General features: G+C 38.7%; 1 protein-coding gene across 12 annotated transcripts in view; it reads left to right on the top strand.

Annotated features, from left to right (window-relative positions):
• ZBTB20 (zinc finger and BTB domain containing 20) overlaps positions 1–13,797 on the top strand; it is a 920,614-nt gene that overhangs the window by 626,653 nt on the left and 280,164 nt on the right. The gene's annotated exons all lie outside the window — the stretch shown is intronic.

The raw sequence follows: 13,797 nt of genomic DNA on the forward strand, positions 1-13,797 counted from the left end.
GCAGAACTGCCCCACAGGGTTTCCAGGGAGCAGCTGGTGGATTCAAACTGCCAACCTTTTGGTTAGCAGCCTGAGCTCTTAACTACTGCACCACTAAGACTGTGAAATATTTGAGGACAAATAACTGTGTCTTTTATCTCTGTATCTAATGGCAGCAAAATACCCAGAACAATCGGGTACTTAATTAATATATTATGAATGAATGAGTGAATGAATAAGTGGAAACTTTCTCCCTACGTACCTTCATATTTTAACATCATTGCCTAAAATATAGAACCCAGAAGAAGAAATTCCTATACACAATGGGTAGCTCACTGATTATCTGTTTACCAAAAAAGAAATGGTGCAAAGAAAATGGGAAATCAAATATTGGAACTTTTACGTCTGCTCTTTTCTGTGACTTCTAGGTTGTTGCAGATTGTATTCTCCTTATAACCTTCAGGGAAACAGCTATTATTTCTGACCAGTGAATTAATGCATTGCTTATTTTACAAAAATTAGGCCATTGCTGCTAAATTTATTATTAACTAAAATGCACTGTTTATGTAGGCTTCTCCTTCAGGAACCCCCAAGTATTCAACAGATATCATCATTAATTTTTGTAGCATTAGGAAAGAGCAAGAAGAAGACATATATTATGTTACATAATCTTATATAGATCTTACCTTTCATAGATGTTGCATCCTCAGTCTATTGCTATGTTCTGTCTCATGTTAAGAATCTTATACATACTCAGTATGTCATATGAGCATTTTAGATGCTTAATAAGTATTATCTAATGAATGAATATATTCTACTCATTATTTTACATAATCTCATACATGTAGATTTCTCAAGGAAAGTGTTTTCTTCTTATATAGCAACAAGTGGACATTCAGACCTCCACTCAACACATGGAAAGCAGAACTTACGGGGAATCATCCTAGGCTTTTAAAGGGGATTTGTCCCAACTGGCGCCCTGGTGGCGCAGTGGTTAAGAGCTCACCTGCTAACCAAAAAGTTCGGCAGTTCAAATTCACCAGCCGCTCCTTGGAAACCCTATGGGGCAGTTCTATGCTGTCCTGTAGGGTCTCTACAAAGTCAGAGTCGATTTGACAGCAATGAGTCTGCTTTTGAGTTTTTTTTTGTCCCAACCAGTTTATTGTTGCAACATTTAAATGTCATTTTACATTTTATTGTAACTCTACTGGACTCAAAAAGAAGGTAATAATATCATAAGAGTGCTCCAGAGCTAGGGATGGAAGAAATTGAAGCATCTTATGTTTCAAGATGGTAGATTCCCAAGAATGCCAAATACTGTTTTTACCATATTTGCTCAACATTTTGGCTGTACCAGTGTCTAAGAGATGGGGAGCTCAGCAATTATTTTATCATTGCTGTACCACCTTCATTCTTCACTTTCATATGAGATTATTCTTGAGTTAGTTTTTTACTGTATTTGTTTCAATTAAGTAGGTAATACATTTCTAGGGTTCAAAAATTAAAACTATGTAAAAATGACTTCATGGCGAAGACTTATTCCCTTCAATCCATTCCGTTCTTTCCCCTTCCGTTCCCGTTGGAATAACTTTTATTAGCTTCTTGTGTAATCTTCTAGTGGTCGTTTTATATAAAAAACATACATTCTTTCATCCATCTTCTCACACAAAAGTTAGACCGCTTCATAAACTCTTCTCAATCTTGCCTTTTTCAGTGCATTTTCAATGCATTTCTCAACCTTTCCTTCTCCTATATGTCTTGGTGATCTTTCCGTATCCATACATAGAGAGCCACCTTAATCTTTTTTCAGCTGCTCAGTATTCCATTATGTAAATATATCATAGTGTATTCTACCAGTTTCACACTGATAAGTATTTTTTGCATTTCAAACAATGCTCCAGTGGTTGCCCTTTTCCATAAACTATTTTGTAGGTGTGCAGGTTTATCTGCAGGCTAAGTTTTCAGAAGTGAAATTGTTGGTCAGTGTAATATACATCTTGAATTTTGAGAAATGTTGCCAAGTTGATCTCAAGAGGAGCTGTATTATTTAACAGCCCTATTGGCAATATATGAAATTGCCTGTTTTATCTCCAACCTCACCAAATTACTGGTTTATAGACTTTTGGATTTTTGCCAGTTATATAGGCAAAAAATGGTACATCAGTGTAGTTTTGATTTGCATGTTTCTTAGTATAAGTGATGCTGAGCATCTTTTGATATGTCTAATGGTATTAATATTTATTTTTCTATATGGTATCTGTTTCTGTCCTTTGTGGAGTTTTTTTTATTGTTGGTCTTTTTCTTGTTGATTTCTTACTATTAATACATTAAAGAGATAATGTAGAGCTGTGGATGAGTTTCAAATATTTTCTTCCAAGTTTGTCTTTTTTAATTATGGTAATTTTTGCCAAACGGAAGTTTATTTTCTTATAATCATATTTATAATCTTTTCTGACTTCTAGATATTATGTCAAAAGTAGAAAGTCCTTCCCATACCAAGATTATAAAAGGATTTACCAATGGTTTCTTTTAGTACTCTGATCATTTGAACTTTTATATTAAATATATGATCCATTGAATGAGATTTTTAATCTAGAAGATATTTTTAGGATAAAAAGAAATGTTAGGAAAGGGAAGCTATAGTGTCTCCAGAGCTTTGTGGGGCTGTGGCTGACCTGTTGTTATTTGCATAGCATACAAAATCTCATTCCTTTCAGTCCAATAGGATTCGAAACAATTACAATGAAATAGATAATCTGTATTTAAAAATTAAAATTAAGAAAAACCTGCTGAGTCCTTTGAGGTGTTTACCTTTCCTCTTTCTATGTTGCTATTTATTTGTTTCCATGGGAAGGCCATATGCCATCAGAGGGGACATAAGATAATGACAGAATTTATTGGTTCAAATTTCAGTATCCAGTTCAATTCAGCACTAAAACCTCATTGTAAAGTACAATCAATGGTATAAAATAGTATAAAATAGTGCATAGACCCTACCCCTTGGAGTCAGATGCCCTGAATCCTGCATCTCATTTGTTGTATCCCAGAGAATCTCTTGTTGCCATGATTTCCATCTGTATAAAATGGGAGAATGAGATCTTATCCTTCAATACCTAATTTAAAGGATCTCCCTTCTGTAATTTCTAAAGTGGTTAAGAACTTGGCTGCTAACCAAGAGGAGGGCAGTTCAAATTCACCAGCCGCTCCTTGGACCCTATGGGGCAGTTCTACTCTGCCCTATAGTGTCGCTATGAGTCAGAATTGATTCAATGGCAATGGGTGTATTCTCTTCTTGAAGGTCTGTGATATTTATTGTATAATGAATAAATGAATGAATGGTATTCTGAGATGGGGGTGGGGGTAAAGGACATATATGGGTATAGGAGCAAGCAGTAAAAGGAAGGTAGTTTTGAATAGATCCTATAGTCTCCAAAATACTAAATAAAATATTAATACCTTTTCTTTGAATTAGTCTAGGGCCAGTGAGGCTGTCTGGTGGCTCTCAGAATGCTGATGTGTGTGAAATAAACGGGAACAAGTTCTCTTAGTAGAATTTATACAGAATACCTCTGAGCAGAGGTGCCCAAGTACTCATAAGAGTGTAGACTATAGTGACCTCTCTCACTGAAACCTGTTGGCATTGTGACGCTGGATCTTGTTTCCTACCTGAGCTCTAAAGTTAAGAAAGCTAATAAATTTAGTAAGGCTTTGTATCCCTGATTAGTTGAATCTGGTGTTTTGAAACATCACTGCTTTTCCCAAAGTCTGGGCAGCAGATGGCTTATTTTTAAAATTCCATTCTTTCAGAATATTTTCCACAAGTAAAAGGATGTCCTGAGAGGAAAAAATTCAGGCATTAATTTAAGAACAAGCCTTGGTACCTCAAGAAAAGGCAAGCAGGAAGATGCCGCTGGTAGTTGGAATGAAGAGAGTTGCGGGAGCGTCTAGCTGGCCTGAGTCAGTAACATGACACACTCACATCTGATGAGATGAGAGGGAGAAAATAGCACTTGAAGCCCAGAGTCAGGTTTAGTTTTGAGTTGAAGGTGAAGTCAGTACTATTTAAAGTTTCACTTTATTTAGAGCACTCTCTAGTATCCTGGTAGCGTAGTGGTTAAGTGCTATGGCCGCTAACCAAAGGTTGGCAGTTGGAATCCACCAGGCGCTCCGTGGAAACCCTATGGGGCAGTTCTACTCTGTCCTACTGGGTCGCTATGAGTCAGAATGACTTAATGGCAACAGGTTTCAGTTTTGGTTTTTAGTTAAGTGTAAGGTTTCCAAGAAAGTAGAAGACATGGTTCCTGGCTCAGAAGCTTTTCAATGTAATGAATATGATGAATCTAATGCAAGTATTATTAAGTCATCCCTCCATATCCGCGGGGGATTGGTTCCAGGACCCCCAGCAGATACCGAAATCTGCGGATGCTCGATTCCGTTATATAAAATGGCGTAGTGTTTGCATATGACCTACGCACATCCTCCCATATACTTTAAATCATCTCTAGATTATATTACTTATAATACCTAATACAATGTAAATGCTATGTAAATAGTGGTAAAGTGCTATGTAAATAGCACTTTACGCTCCCTGTTAGCCTTTGAGGGATTGCTTTGACCACTTCATTGCGGTTCAGGAGCCATTTTTTCATGGAGACAAAGGGTGCACAGACACAAGCAACGAAGGCCGAGTCGCGAGGCTCAGGATGCTCAAGCACCTCGGGAGAGACTGAGGATGTGCGAGGTGGCAGAGCCTACAGCAGGGACGCTACACATCGCTTCATTCATGTGGATGCAGCATAGTGCTCCGTGTGCGGCAAATTCAAGTTTTGCTTTTTGGAACTTTTTTCCCAATGAATATTTTCAATCCGTGGTTGGTTAAATCCGTGAATGTGGAACCCATGGATACGGAGGGCCAACTATACATGCGACTGAAGCTTGTAAGCAAACTTACAGATTAAGTAGAGCACTAGTTACTTTACCTAGTTGAAAATCTCAAAGGAATTTTCTAACTATCATATATCATGTATGGAATAGGACATTCAGGCTGGGTGTTCTGTTGCATCTAAATTCCATTAGACTTCATAACCAGACAAAAAGAAAAGAAGGGGATCATCTTCTGGGAACTCTGGATTAGATTCGGGGATTGCCAGACTCAAGAAGGCTGAGGAGAGGGATATCATAGAATCTAGAAAGTGCTGCCAACCCAGAGCCCTCCTAATATAACAGCCATGGGCCCAGCCTCCACCTGAACGGCTGCCTTCCATCAGATTTTCGTCTCAATCTGTTAGGAATCTTTTCCTACCATTTTATAACGTAATTGCTCTGTGATTTGATAATGGAAGTTAAGCCTATACATTTTCATAATCACCTTCTCCAGAACACATCCATTATGCAAAGGAGGGAAGCTTGTATAGCAATAATGATAATGTTTTATTTTAGGTATACTAAGTGCTTTCACTTATATTATCTCATTTGGTCCTCACAATAAACCTCTGAGGTGGTTGCTATCCATTTTAGAGGTGAGGAAAATTGAGTCCTAGAGAAATTTCATAACATTTTATTTGAAACCCTATGCTCTTTAACTCTCTCTTACACACACACACACACACACACACACACATACACACAGTAATAGAAAAATAAGAAAACCATGGACATGGTTTGGATAGCTGACTGAGGAGTCTTGTGAAGCTAATCTGGAAAATTATCTTAAGGAGGCTTTGAAATTAGCCTGCTGTAGATTTGAGTCCGTCATCTATATCTTATTAGATTTATTAGGCAAGTTTTTTTGACATCTCTAAGCCTAGGTTTTCTTATCTATAAAGTGGAAATAAAATGATAATAATAACAATAGTAATAATAATATTAGAGGTATTTGGGAGATTAGATGAAAATAATGTCAGTTAACTGCCCAGCCCATAAAAAGCAATCAATGAGAGTTACCCATAATAAAAAATGATTATCATTATTATCTTCTATAACAACAAAGGTGGGAAAACACTTAAATGTGCTGAGAGAAGGTATTTAAAGGATGAGCAGCAACACTCAGGTATTTTACATGAAAGAGAGGGTTTATACCCTTCCTCAGAAAATGATCTTCAGAAATAAAGTATTAAATGGTGCTGTAGTCATTAGGTCAGTTTCCAAGCATATCCCAGCTCGGTGCTTTTCATTCAGCTCCCTTAGCTTTTGAAGTTCTAAGTCTGAGTAACTTGCAGGGAAGCATCTCTGTGTGTTCAGAATAGCAGAGTATCTCTGAGTCCTGAAGAAACTAATTCAGTGCAAACAATATAACAATCATGAGGCCTCAGGCCACTTCTGCCACCAACTGCATGTGTGGCGTATAATGTGAGGTGGCATAGGGCTTGTGCTTCTCAGAGGACAATAGCTGATTGAGGAAGAACCCATGTAATTCTGAGAAGCATCACATATAGCCCGGCCTTCCCCAGAAAAATCCAAGTGATCAAAACTAGCGTGGCAGCAGAGGGTGTCGTACCAAGCAGAACAGCACAACATAGGGATGTTTTGGGTCCCCCTCCGCCGCTCAAGGGAACAAAAAGAAACTTTCTTACTCCCAAAGCAGAGGGGAAAAGACATTTTGCAAACTGGACACGGCCCACCAAAAATTCAGCAGTGGTTACTGTTGGATTTTTTTTGTGCTTTATTTATGCATTTTTAGTACTTTCAAGTTTTAACAATTAATGTGAATTACTTTATATAATTGATTTGGAGGATGTTTCTTTTAAAAAATATATAAACTTTTCTAATACAGAGAAAACTAAAGAAGAAAGTAAAATTTCCTATAATGTCACCACTCAGATGATCCGTATTGACATTGTTTTTAAACATACGGTTGGGAAATTCAAACAGAATAGAAAATATATAATTAAAAAATATACAATCCTCCTTCTCTTACTCGAAAGTATCTTATATATCCTCCCAGAAAAAAAATGTTTATGTATATACCAATATATTTACATATATGTCCTCATTTTATTCATACAAAAGAGATTGTACCACATACAATATCTTTCATATTCTGCCATATAGCACATATACATCAACCTTATTATTTTTTAACAGCTTTACAGTATTCCTTGTATGAATATACTACAGTTTATTTAATGAGTATTTGCTGAACACTATGAATTTTATAAAGAGAAAAAAATAACAACCTTTTTTTTTTAAAAGTGTTTCTTAGATCTAAGCTTAAAGTAAACTAGAACCTCTCTGTTTATTGTATGGTCACAGGAGAAAATCACCATATGTGTGAATATTGCCTGTCATGGTTTGAATTATGTCCCCCAAAAAATGTGTGTATCAATTTGGCTAGGCCATGATTCCTGGTACTGTGTGATTTTCTTGTATGTTGTAAACCTGCCTCTATGATATTAATGAGGGAGGATAGGTGGCAGTTGTGTTAGTAAGGCAGGACCTGATCTACAAGACTGCATTGTGTCCTGAGGCAATCTCTTGAGATATAAAAGACAGAAGTGAGTAGTGAGACAGGGGGACCTCATATCATCAAGAAAGCAGTGCCAGGAGCAGAGCACGTTCTCTGGACCAGGGTCCCTGCGCCGAGAAGCTCCTAGTCCAGGGGAACACTGATGAGAAGGCCGACAGAGAGAGAGCCTTCCCCTGGAGCTGACACCCTGAATTTGGACTTTTAGCCTACTTTGACTGTGAGGAACTAAACTTCTCTTTGTTAAAACCATCCACTTGTGGTATTTCTGTTATGGCAGCACTAGGTGACTAAGACATTGCCCTAAATATAAACTTTTTTAGAGTATAAAGCATCAGAATACCCACAGGCAAAGTGGATAATGTCTTTGTGATCCTGGCTGAATTGTGGCCTCACGTGGGGGCTGGCATACTTCTTGAGAGTTTTAACGCAGTCACTGATTACAGTGTCTGAGATTTTACTGCAATTTCCATTTGAGTTAAAGCCGATTTCCTCTTCCAAATAAAAGCGTTTAAAAGCAGGAAAAATAATTATTTATTCCCATGTCAGGAAATCTAAATCCTTTCTCCTAACATATAAAGAAAAGTACCAAGAAATCGCTGAAAAGTTGATGCAAAAACAAAGTCCCTTTAGAATATTTGATCTATGTAACTTTATTCTCCAAGTAGCTGCTAATGCCCCAGGTCACCAAGACAGAGAGAGTCAACTGCTGAAAAATAATTTATGCCAAGGCTTATTGTGATCCTAGTTAAAAGGCCAATTGAGGCTTTGCAAAACCATATTGCTGTAGGTTATAGAAAAACATATTTACCCCATGTGCTTTTGAATAGGAGGGAGAATTTTGTTTGTAGGCATTGGTGTGATTGCTCCTTGTAGAACATGGCAATTGCACAACTAATACAGGAAAGTAAATGTGCAAGCAAGCCATATTTTAACCTTGGAAATGGGGCTGCTTTGAATGACAGTGCATCAAGGTCAAGAGAAGGTGCCCTCAGCAGATGGAAGACTTTCAAAGTAAAAAGCTTAATTTATATTTAAAATATACTGAGTTACTCATGCTTTCTAAGGAATACTTGGTTGTTCTAGTTATAGCCACAGCTCATTTCTGTTATCATCTATCAACTTCTGGACTTACCTCATATATTTCCCTGGCAGCTGTTTACTGTGGAAAGGCAGGAAGACAGAGGTGAAGGAGGAAGGCATTCCTCAAGTATCTTGTAATAAATCCACTAGGTGTCACTGCTTTCAGTGGGCCCCTGTAAAGGAAGCTGTCAGAGGGTGAGTCTGTGCCTTGGAGAAACACAGCTATCATGGCACCTTGACTTTTACCCTCTGAGATACCTGGAGAACTGCTTAGGAGGTTTTCCCGTGTTTGTTATTTGTGCTCATGGCTCCCTTACTTTATTTTCCATTAAAGTGTGTGTGTGTGTACATCGCTGTTTTTTTTTTTTAATGACTGAATTTTGTAATATTTATATTTGAACCAGAAAGCCCCAGATGGCACAAACAATTAAGCGCTTGACTAGTAGTCAAAAGGTTGGTGGTTCAAACCTACCCAGTGGCACCTTGGAAGACAGGCCTGGTGATCTTCTTCCAAAAGGTCACAGCCTTGAAAACCCTATGGAGCAGTTCTACTCTGCACACGTGGGGTTGCCATGAGTTGGAGTCAGCTCGATGGCAACTAACAATAACATGTATTTGAATCATATTTTGTTCAGATATAGTTTGTTGAAGCTATTGTGTAACATGTATCTTCCCTAACTTTCTTAATACCACACAAATAAATTATTTAAAGGTGCTTGCATGGTTTGTTAACACAGGGTGCGTTGAAGAAGCTTGGTCTCACATCTTTTGTAAGGAGTTATCGATTGCACTTTAGAGATGAGATGCCACGTTTTGTATCAGTGTTAGGGAAGTGATTTCCTTTCTTTTTTCTTCCCCTGCCTCTCGTTTTGTGTTCTTTCTCTCTTCTTGAGCTTCCTCTCTCCTAGTTTCATGAAAATTCATTTATCTGTGACATTTAAAGACTCTGTCTGAGAGGTGTCTGGAGCTGTGGCCGGCTGTGTACATCAATAGTTTCTCAGAATCTGGCACTATGTCAATAGTTGGGGCCTCAGCGACCACACTTAAACACGGTGCCTGGCAGCCATCACGCGCTTAGTGTCTCGGTAACGAGCCGGAATGAGTGAGTATCAGCATGTCAGATCCCTTCACTACTGGCAACACTTTGTAGGCAGTGTCTGGACATCTGGCATTTGCCCCCTGTACCTTTTTGCTGCTTGTCTTCCTCATTTATGTGATACCATTTTTTCATCTAGATACAAAAATAGGAACTCTCAAAAAATACTATTACAAAAACTGAGGTAAATGACATCATTGTACAATCTTGATTTAGTAGGTTTTGTAGGATATAAGGTGATGATGCACAGACAATACATATTTTTCATTATATTATAGGTTTTTCTTTTTGCTTAGGTTAGGATATTTGGGGCCTAAATTGTCATTGCTATTTTTTGGTAGAAATATGTGTTTCTAAGCCTGTTAGGGCTTTCTAGGTGAAGTCTCTATAGCCCGTGTATGAACCTAGTGTGATAGAGATTAAGCTAAATAAAAAGGAAATACTAGTGGGTTGGGAGCCATCATCCCTACCATGCCAATGAAATGGTCCATGTATAAGCTGAGTCATTACAGCACTATTATGTCAGCTTTCCCGTGAACTGTACTAGATACGGCATACAGGCTTCCAAGGCTTCTAAGGGAGACTCATATTAGGGCAACATCTAATAACTGCACCACCGTATTCTCTCAACCCCTGTGTAACTGTGACCATTTTGTCTGATAAGAATAAGTCAGGAATCTGAACCTTAAAGAAAGGACCAAGGAAGATGAGAATTTACCAGAGACTAGTCTTATCTTGGAGATCTGGGTCCAACCTATGATAAATATGGAAGACTTTGCCAAGCTATAGGTCATCCTCAGAGCAAATAACCCCGAGTTCCAAATATCCAAGAAAATAATGCTCTTCAAGGAAATCCTTAAAGTGGAGTATTCCTTGGATCCATTGGTCCAGGAATAACTCCTAAATTCAATGGGCTTAACCAAACTTTATCTCAGTCACAGACCTTTCCCAATTTGAACTTCAGTTCAGGTCACGAACATTTGACTCTTTTCTTTCTGGGTGGGCTCTCAGGATCTGTTATACACCATAGAAGCTTTTAAGGTGGTTCTTGTTGGGACTGAGGGAAAAAGAAAAAAAAAAAACAAACAACTAATGAACAGCATTAATGCAGTTGAATATGACAGTTGAAGGAAAACCCAAGACCTCTGAGGCCTTTAGTTATACTTTAGAAAGGAAAATATGCATATTTATTTACTTTGCAATTATGAGCAAAAGATCACTTGACCAGCTATAAATGCAGCCTCCAGATATTATGTCATATTTACAAATGCCATCATTTTTTTAAGCCTTATCAATCATCATCCTTGGTAGGAATAAGGCTCCTTGGGAGTATTGTGTTGAAGTAAGCAACCTGGACGGACAAAGGACTGCTGCAGGGCTCCAACTATCAGGAATCATCTGGTGATATAAGACAGGCCCCAAAATTTAAAAAGGGAAAAATGGGCACAAGGATTGAGAAATTAAGAAAAAAGAAAAAGCAAAAAAGAAGAAGAAGAAACACTTACCATGGAGTCATTTCTGACTCATGGTGACCCCATGTGTGTCAGAGTAGAACCTGTGCCCTGTAGGGTTTTCAATGGCTGATCTTTTGGAAATAGACCATTAGGGCTTTCTTCCGAGGTGCCTCTGGGTGGACTCAAACCTCCAACCTTTAAGTTAGCACCCCAAGGGTGTTAACAGAAAGGAAAGCATAAGTATATGTCAATTTGTAACAAGGCCTCCAACAAAGGATTTGGAATTTTCTTTCTAATGCATGTACAATAGAATATAATAACATATATAACTGCCAATGACTAAACGTGCATGCTCTTTTGCCTGTGTCTATACTTAGATCTTTTTGTGGTCGCAGAGAGGAGAAAAAACAAAACAAAACAAAAATAATGCTAATGTGCAGCATTAACCACAAATTTTGTATACCACCAAAACTTCATCTGAAGCTATAATAGAGAAAACTGTCATTGCCTTGCACAGATGAGTGAGAAACATGACTCCATTCCTGTCAACAGGACTCATCTGCTGAGCTAAGACTTGCCCTCTTCTTGCTCTGGATTCATAATTTTACAAGTATATATTAATATCTGTTCTTTATTGTATACTCTGTTCAACATTAGATGCTAATCCTTTCTGGGGCTGAGGAAGAGTCAGGAATGAGATTGAGAACATAGAATCAGCCTGCAAAATTTATAGCTCAAGACAGGAGGAATTTTGTTTTCTGTGTATCACTTTAGGCACACTTTAGGACTGTATTTGAAATTTGATGGGTTGCAATTTAACCATCTCTTTTCACTAACAGTAGAATGTTCTCTTGCCTGAAGCAGGCAAGATTTGGGTTCTTCTTTCTTAGAAATCCTAGCAACTTCTTCAGCTCTTTCTTCTCTAGTGTATATTTTGTCTGCTGATCACAGAGTGAATTGAGGGAAATGAGAACAGCGGGACAGAGACACTGAGGGAGGATGCCAGTCAGCCCCCACCTCAGCAGGGAAGGCACGTGTATTGACTCCCCAGCCTTGGAGACCCCTGCCAGAAAAGAATAGCTGTCCAACTGTATGGCTAATAATCAACAGAGCATTTGAAGAGGCTGTTTAAAAGGTCTACCTTAACACAAAATCAAATCTACTATTTTTATGGAGATGAGCCACTTGGATGCCTTCCTGACAGGCACCACTCAAGTAGAGACCCACAACCCCCCTTAAAGGCACAGGAGGTAAAATGGCCTGTTTCCAGTTGTGTGTGTTCAGTCACAGGAATACATTTTTTCAGAAATCTGTCCCCCACCCCTGCCATTTTATGGCCAATAAATTGTCATTTTTGTTTTCAGTTTATGAATGGTTGAGTGGTTTTATAATGATTCCCACCCTGTCTTCCTGAAGAGACCCTAAGTAAGTGGCATCATCACTACTAAGGGGATGTTTTTTAGTATTCACCTCTAAAGGTCCACTTTTTTAAGAAGTCTCACTTTGCATTTTTGGTGGACATAACCCGGAATGGGGCAATTGCTTTGTTCTTTTTGAAGAGATGGGCTTTTGAAATAGCTTTATGCTTCTCTATAATAAAAGTCCTCTTTAATAATTATATAAGCATATGACTTTCAGTTTCTGCTCATGGCAGAGTGGCCTGGCAGCTATCTGCATAATCAGCAGTCACAGACCCAGCGCCCGGCTGTAAGGAATGTTAAGTTATATATGCGGATCTCTTGAAATTGTATGGTAGGAGCAGAATAGATTGGGCAGGTGCAAGGGAAGGTTAGGCTAGTAGAAAATGTATAAAATGTAAGAATAGATTGGACAAAAGGTCGTTCGTTACCTTTTGTATAACTAGACTAAGTAACCTCTTTAGAGGAAAGATTCTCTATAAATGTAATAAATGAGCTTCTCATTAATTGTTATGTTTATATTCAGTGCAATTAAAAATAAAGATTAGTGTAGGAATTAGACCTCTTACATACGTGGTGCTCTCTGGCTGATCACCCAGGGGTGCTGCGGTTATGCTCTTCTCAGCTTACTGGATTGTGGGTTATGATGCCTTCACATTTACCTTCATTGTCTCTTCTTTGTCAGAATGCACCTCACTATTTGGGAAATTGCATTGGAACACAACCATCTTAATACTTACACCTGAAAGTTATAGACATGGAAGTCTAACCTCCATGCAACAGATATTGCAGGAAAACTCAGATAAACCTGATTTGCCAATCCTTTGGTGATCCTAGATGTAAAAATGGCTTGGGGGTGGTGTCTGACCTCCTCCAACCCCACAAGGGGGAAGGAGAACCAAGAACAACAGTGCAAGGCTGACTCCCATGAGGGAGAGGTCAGACAAACCTCCTCTCTCCACCATCTTTACTAATTCTGACACCAGCCGTCCCACACACAGCACTCTGTTCTTCTCTGCTGGGTTCGGTAATTTGTTACAATGGCCACACAGAACTCAACAACCATACTCACAATTATGGGGTTTATTAGGGAAGTAACAGTTACAATTCAGGCTCAAGAACACTCAGGATACAGTTCTTCCATCAGGATAGCCTCTCCCCAGCTGTGCTCACAGGCACACCTCTCCTTGGCCCTCAGTCTCTGCCCAAAGGCACTCAGCTTTCTCTCTCCGTGGGCTGGGAAGCCTACCACACCATCTCCTGCCGCTGATCTTTCCTTCCTTGGTGGTGGGCTCTCTGCTCTGA

The sequence above is a fragment of the Trichechus manatus genome, unplaced genomic scaffold, assembly GCF_000243295.1.
Source record: "Trichechus manatus latirostris isolate Lorelei unplaced genomic scaffold, TriManLat1.0 scaffold00026, whole genome shotgun sequence".
Lineage (NCBI taxonomy): Eukaryota > Metazoa > Chordata > Mammalia > Sirenia > Trichechidae > Trichechus > Trichechus manatus.